We start from the raw sequence: 7637 nt of genomic DNA on the forward strand, positions 1-7637 counted from the left end.
ATAAACTAAGTCTAAAGCAGTGTAAGCATGGTAACTTAAGGAGGAACTTTATACATGTAGAACACCTTTGTGAGGAGCACGCTACAAACACTTTAGACATCATCAGTACTCCCAAGATCAGTACACACCTGTTTTGTTTTGTTTTTGTTTATATTTTTGTTTTTTAAATTATACAATAGACCAAATATGATAGAATTTTTCATTCATTTACAGAATTATAATTTTTCAGATATTTCATTGCAAGCACAGCAAGGTCTGCAGTTTTTCAGTGTCGCTAAACAGATTTTGTTCTGAATAAAACAAACATGGTAAGACAGCAGTATCAATAGATAGATAGATAGACCAACTTAATACTTCGCTGAATAGTGGAAAAAGTGGACTTTCTCAAAATAATACATCCAACAAATTTAAACATGATTGATTGATTGATTGAATCTTTATTTTGAACATGTTAAAAAAGTACAACAACATAGAATTAAAAGAGACAAATAAACAAAGCAAAACAAAAAGAAAACGAGCAACCACAACTACAAATATCTTTTATGTTCAAAAAGGAGCAGGAAGAAGCATGAGCTTATTTAATCCCACCCCTTTTCCACTATCTAGTAATTTATAGACTACCGAAATACCTCCTTGCAATCACATTATATGTCATGTGTATTTTATTTTATTTTATTTTTATTATTTATTTATTTTATTTTATTTTTCTATTTTTTTATTTTTAATATATATACATATATGTTTCTATCTATCCATACATACGTATTTACACATACGCACATATACACATTTTCAATAACCCCATTAACACCTCAAAGGATACACAACCTACAAATATATATATACCCATACCAACATACCCGTGCACCCGCACTCACATGAAAATATTAGACAAGAACACCCTATCAAATCTCTACCTCCTCCCTGTACCCTGTAAAAACCATCTCCTTAAACCGCTTTTTAAACTGTGCCATGCTCGGACATTGCTTTATATCTTTACTTAGTCTGTTCCACAGTTTCACTCCACACACAGAGATGCAAAAACTTTTTAATGTTGTACGGATACGAGGATGTTTTAAATTTAATTCCCCCCTCAAATTGTATCCCCGTTCCCTTTTAGAAAACATTTTTAGAATATTGTCAGGAAGCAGGTTATTTATTGCTTTATATATAATTTGTGCAGTGAGAAAATGAACCAGATCTGTGAATTTTAGAATTTTTGATTTTAAGAATAGTGGATTTGTATGATCTCTGTAACCGGTTTTATGGATTATCCTTATGGCCCTTTTTTGTAATATAAAGATTGATGATAGCGAACATTTGTAAGTATTGCCCCACACCTCTGCACAGTAATTCAAATACGGTGCAATCAGGGAACAATAGAGAATGTGGAGTGATTTGTGGTCCAGAATGTGTTTTACTTTACTCAAGATTGAGACACTTCTTGAAATTTTGTTATGTATATGATTTATATGAGACTTCCAGTTTAATTTATCATCTATAATCACACCAAGAAACTTATGTTCAAGTACTCTTTCAATTTCCACACCATCTATATGAATCTGCACTTGTGCATTTCTAAGGGAATTCCCAAATAAGATTATTTTAGTTTTACTTAGATTTAGCGATAGTTTGTTCCTGTTAAACCATTTTTTAATTTTGCACATTTCTGAAGTAATTGTATCCAGCAGCTCCTTTAGATTCCCCCCAGAACAAAAAATATTTGTGTCATCTGCAAATAATACTAATTTTAATATATCAGATGCCTTACAAATATCGTTTATATAAATAATAAATAATTTTGGACCCAGTACAGAGCCTTGTGGAACACCACAAGCAATGTCCAAGCATGATGAGGAATGGACACCCAGCTTCACAAATTGTTTCCTGTCACTTAAATAATTTTTCACCCATTGCAGTACAACCCCCCTGATCCCGTACCGTTCCAGTTTATTAATTAATATGTCATGATTGATTGTGTCGAATGCTTTCTTGAGATCCAGAAATACTCCAGCTGCATACTGTTTCTGATCTATAGCATTCGTAATCTCCTCAATTGATTCGATTAATGCCAGAGATGTTGATCTTTTTGATCTGAATCCATATTGACTGTCAGAGAGTAATTTATATTTATCTAAGAATTTGTCTAATCGTTTATTAAACAGGTTTTCTAGGATTTTGGAGAATTGTGGTAGTAAAGAAACAGGCCTGTAGTTTGTGAAGTGGCGTCTATCCCCAGTTTTATACAGCGGCACAACTTTAGCTATTTTCATTTTGTTTGGCACTTTTCCCGTCTGAAATGAAAAGTATTGGCACATAGTTCTAAAATGTATTTACAAACGTTTTAAATGCATTTTTTGCAGAGTTTATCTCAGTCTTGTCAAAAGTGTACATTTAATGTTATAGTGTGGGTTGTTTTTAATCAACTGAGTCGTTTTATTTCTTTCTGATAGCGGATCATATCCCGTCCATGGTTCTCCGAAGAATAATAGTAAAAATAGAAGAAGAAAAGTGCTTGACTCGTGCATTCAGTAACGGGTCACTGACTGTTTTGATTACACAGCCAATAATATTGCAGTCATGTGGTCTTTCTGGTGGCCTCAGAGTCGGCAGCACAATCATGTGTTGTGATATTTGCGGCTTCAAGATGAACACATTTTATCGGCGTCTTCTATAGCCTAAATCACATGATAATCTAAGATTATCCGCCTGTTTAAGCAGGTGGGATTGACTGTTTTGACCCAAATTTAAGAATGGTTCATCGTCTGAGTTATCCAAAAGTTTTTCGATGTAACAAAAGTTTTTCACTGATGTAACAAGGAATGTTCCAGGTTTATTGTTGTATTTATAGTAGTCATGTTTCAGCTGTTTTAATAAGAAATATTTTTTAAATAATGAATCTGAAAATTATTTCCCTGCTTATTAATATTTTTTGCGGTGCCAGATTAAAGTAGTTGTTTTGACGTGTCATTAGTTTCTGTGAAAGATTCTCTTTAAAAAGAAGAGAAGTATTATAGCGCCATCTGGTGGGTTGTTTATGGACCCATCAGCTGTTGAGAGAAATAGAGAAGTGAATGAATTGAGGTATTCATTATATTCTAAAACAAAGTGATTGATTTATTATTGAGGAAAAATATATCTGCAAAAGAATGAATCAATCATGAAAAGTCTTTCTTTGCGTGCTGTCAAATATGAAGTTCAGAATCTTCTGTCTTTCTTTTTTTATCTCTTTAGATTGATATTTTGTTCTTCATATGATAATTTTGGAATTTGATCAGTTGTTTTGTTTCTTAAATAATTTTTGTGTTCTATGGTACAGTTAGTGCCAATAATGGATGTATTTAAACTGATAAATCTACCTTCTGAGTCAGGATTAGTTTAGGTTTCAGTCTGTGTAATCTTCTGATGATTCAGTACAGATATACCTCTTTGCCTTAAGTTATAGCAGGAAGGAAAGTATTAATAATACACTGTGGAGTCTATTGTTTAATCTATTGTCACCGGGGTTTGGTAAATGACTTTGTAGTGGATATTTATTAGAATTAAACTTGTTTAGGTAAATAAATATTTTGTAAGATTTTAACCAGGAAGCCCAGTCCTCGTCATGAAATAACAGCTACTAATATCAGCTGCTAAATAAGATGTTAAGCATGGAGGAAGACTTGGATTTATTAAAGAGTTCTGAAAAGGGTTTATGAAATAAGTTATCAGATAATAACTGAGGGGAAAAAATTCTTGCAAATTTATTAAAAGTAAAAAGCAAAAATATAACATATTTATAAGCTTAGCAAACCTAATTTCAGACAGTTTCTCCCATTTGTCTTTCCACAACCTTTCGGTTCAATCCTCACTGCATCCACTTGTATTAAACTGTGTTGAACACAAGAGGGAATCATACACTCATCTTTGGCTGCTGATCAGGAAATGCTGCTGAACTTCTTTCAATATAAACAATAATCATGTGATACAAAATGCACAACACTTACCAAAACTCTGTGTTTGTTTGTTTTTCACATTTTAGAAATATGGGGACTAAATGTCTCTAAATATTTGCATTTCATGTAGAAAAGAAGCACTTTTGTTCTTTGTGCCAGAAAAAAGTAAACGATTGGTTTGAATTCAAAACTTTACTGATTCACTAAATATCATTTCAGTCATAGTCAGTCTGGGGTCTGACTGTGATTGACTAAAATATATTTTTTGTAATCTTTTTCTTTTTTAACTACCTGAACAACTGGTGCAACAGTAATTGATTAAAAAACAACAACATGGGATGAGCCCCTGTTACTCAACCAGGAAGGTTATCTCACAGGATGTATGCAGAAACACCCGCCCTGATGCACCATGGGCACTCTTCCACATCCTGTGGCACTGCGGCAGGCAAAGAGTATCTGCCACACACACTCACACTGTGCACCGGCAGGACCAAGGCCAACTGCCTGCTAGTATTTTTATAATCTTCATCCTCTCTGACCTGTTGCACCCCTCCTGGCGCCACTGGTCTCAGCCATCCCCCTGTGATGCCTCAGCTTTACACTCATGCACACACATACACACACATGCTCCTGTACACTCAGCAGTCACTCCATGTATAATTGAGACCAGCTGTTGCAAGGTGCCTCTTCCCTTGACCCTATACCCTTCCCTCACCCTGCTGCTGCTGCACTTGCCTTTCTGACTTAAAGCTGTTCCAAAGCCCTCCTCCCCTCCCTTTCCTTTCTCTTGCCTTACTCACCCTCCTCCTATTCCTCCCCCCACATGCCTCCGAGTGTGTTTACTATCAGTTGTTGTGTTGATTGATAAATTGGTGTGATTTTGTTTTTGTTCTGCCGTTTTGTTTTTGTCTTCTCTCGTTGATGATGCCTCTCGAAGAAAAAAATGTTGTTGTTTTTTTTGTTGTTTTTTTAGCTGAAGTCTTATCCTGATACAGATTTTTAAAAATTTAAGAGAAGACATTCAATCCACACATTGTAATAGCCGTTTAGAGTCACGGCAGACTTTACTGATCTCTCAAAGCAAACTTTTTTGGGGGTGGATCTATAACCTCCAGCTTCTCTTTGATTTTGACTAATTTCAGCCCAGTTTAAGTTTAAATTGGTGAAAAGGCTATCCCACAAACAGCAACACTGTACAGACATTAAATATAATCTGTAGCTTTTTTTTTAATAACAAGTAATTTAAGTTAATTTTTAAGCACATATTTTTAAAAAATCATCTCGTGGCAGATTTAGATTATTTTTTAAGGTTTTGGCCATTTTTGATTAAATGATAACTAAATAATAACTTTTAATTTCTGGATATTTCTGAGGACTATGCAAAACATAATCAGAAGTAACTTTTTCTTATGAAGTAAAGATTTCACATGAAACAGTCACTTTATTTACAAAGTTTTGGCAAACAAAACTCCAGTTAAAGTAATCCTTCCTGTTTGATAGATATCCACTGGATTGAGGTATGTTAGGGAGGTGAGATGTAACTGGCCCACTGGTGACGGCAAACTGCTGCACTGGGTCTGGAATGTGTGGATTTTTGGCAGAGGACTGGAAGAGGCAAGTGGAGGAAGGAGGGTGAGGAGAGGGCGGTAGGAACAGACATGTCAGACTCTCTTTTCCAGCTGGTCGTGAGGGGTCAAACTGTGCGAGGATGTGTGCATGTCATGGCCTCTCATTAGGGGGTGAGACGCTGCGGCTCCAGACCCCCATGGTAGGATTGCTGGGTGAGTCTGCGGTGATCCTGCCACTTTGATGCCCCTGACCCCCACACCCCCCGCCAGGAGGTTAATGAGCCTCAGTGAGCTCCTAAACTATGCTGTTATTGTGTGTAGCTGTGGGTGTCTGTGTTGTTAGATTTGAGCTGCAAAGACCCTCCATAGTTTCGTATCGCATTCTCGTATCGCATTCTCGTATCGCATTCTCGTATCGCATTCTCGTATCGCATTCTCGTATCGCATTCTCGTATCGCCCATTTAGTTATATTTGTTGTCTGTAAGCTGCTGTATGTGTCACTGCAATCAATAATCACCATCTTCTAATTTGTTTTTCATCAGCATTTTGGCCATCATAGGACTTGAACACATGGAGTATGCATGGTTAACAAGCATTAGAAATAAAAAGTATGAAAAACTCCAATCATTTTTTTCTCTTTTGTGCTGCCAGTTTAAAGTAAAAGGCTTTTTCTCATATCTTTTGACACAAACATGTTCCAAACCAGTCATATAGAAAGTGAAATCGTTTCCTGATGAGAGCACAATGGTAAGTATGGCAGTGTTATCACACCTGCAGTGTGTGCACAGATCACTCTTTTTTCACCTGCAGATAGTTGAACCTTTTTCAGAGCCACAAAATGCACCTGTTTGGTTTTCAAGCTAAAATAAAACAAACCTGCAGTTTACCGTTTGTCTTCTCCCCTGTTCACGTTGCCGCACCATTAGGCTGCTCGACAGAATGAAGTCTGCTGTTTTGTGTACTGCCTCAACATTGGTGATTACTGACCATAATTGCCGGTCTTACTTGACTATTTTCCCATTTGTGTTTTCCTCTAACCCCTTGAAAATTGACCCCGGCATTACTTCACATTGCTGAGCAGGCACTGAGACGTAAATGTGTTGTTAAGGGCGGGGCAGAGCGAGCCCCAGCCTGCAGAGGGAAGGCACAGGAGTCCAAAACAGGTGCTCATGTTCCCTTTTTCTTTTTTTTCTCTCCTTTCTTTTCATCGTTCGTTCTTTTTCCTTCTTTCTTCTCTCCACACCTGTTGAAGTGTGAAGAATCATGCTGTTTTATCCAAGCAGCTTCAGCCAAGCAAAGCTATGCCAAAAACAGTGGGAGTCTGTGGGTAATTACTTAACTTGTATGTTTTATCTCCTCTGCCTCCTCCCCCCCTTTCCTCCTACCTAATTCCCACATTTTATATCAGGTGTTACTTCTGGGCTGATGAGTTGTGTGTCTTTTAGCAGGTCATGACAAAAAGGGGGTGGGATGGGGCAACATGTTTGTGAGAGTGCAAATGGGAAACCCCCAATAAGTAAGAAAGGTTACATGGATAAGAACGAAACAGAACGCAACCTGTTACATTACACCTGTGCCATCTGCTCAGAGCTCAGCACTCTTACTGCAGTAGAAACCAAAGTGGCAGCAGAGACCTCCAGTGATTTGATTGTAATGTGACTGATGTCTCCAGAGACAGTGGCGGGGGGTCTCTCTCAGGTGGAGCACCTTATGGGGCCCACAGAAAGCCCTCTGGCTTCTGTCTGTTGTCCCACAACAGGGGATCAAGATTTACCCAGCTGTTTGGGATCTGTGGTTATGCTTGACGAATGAAAGTTGACTCTAGGTGCAAAGCCCAACTGATGAACACTACTGTCTGCTGAAAACTATATAAATGTCTTGAGATTATCGGGGTTTTTATCAGGAGCGTGTGTGAGGAGATCTGTTAAAGAAGAATAAGATAACACCACATAAATAAATGATCAACAGTCCTCACCAAACAAAGAAGGTCCAAGAAGAGTACAAGAGATGCACTTTAACTTTTTTTGTGTAACATATGTGTATGATGTACACACCTGTTCATTAGAGTGTCTGGAGATCAGCAGCTGGTTTTCGTACCTGCAAGTGTAACCCGTGGATGTGTTAGAGAAAGAG

This window comes from Neolamprologus brichardi, chromosome 20 (assembly GCF_056152115.1).
Source record: "Neolamprologus brichardi isolate AB-2024 chromosome 20, ASM5615211v1, whole genome shotgun sequence".
Taxonomy (NCBI): Eukaryota; Metazoa; Chordata; class Actinopteri; order Cichliformes; family Cichlidae; genus Neolamprologus; species Neolamprologus brichardi.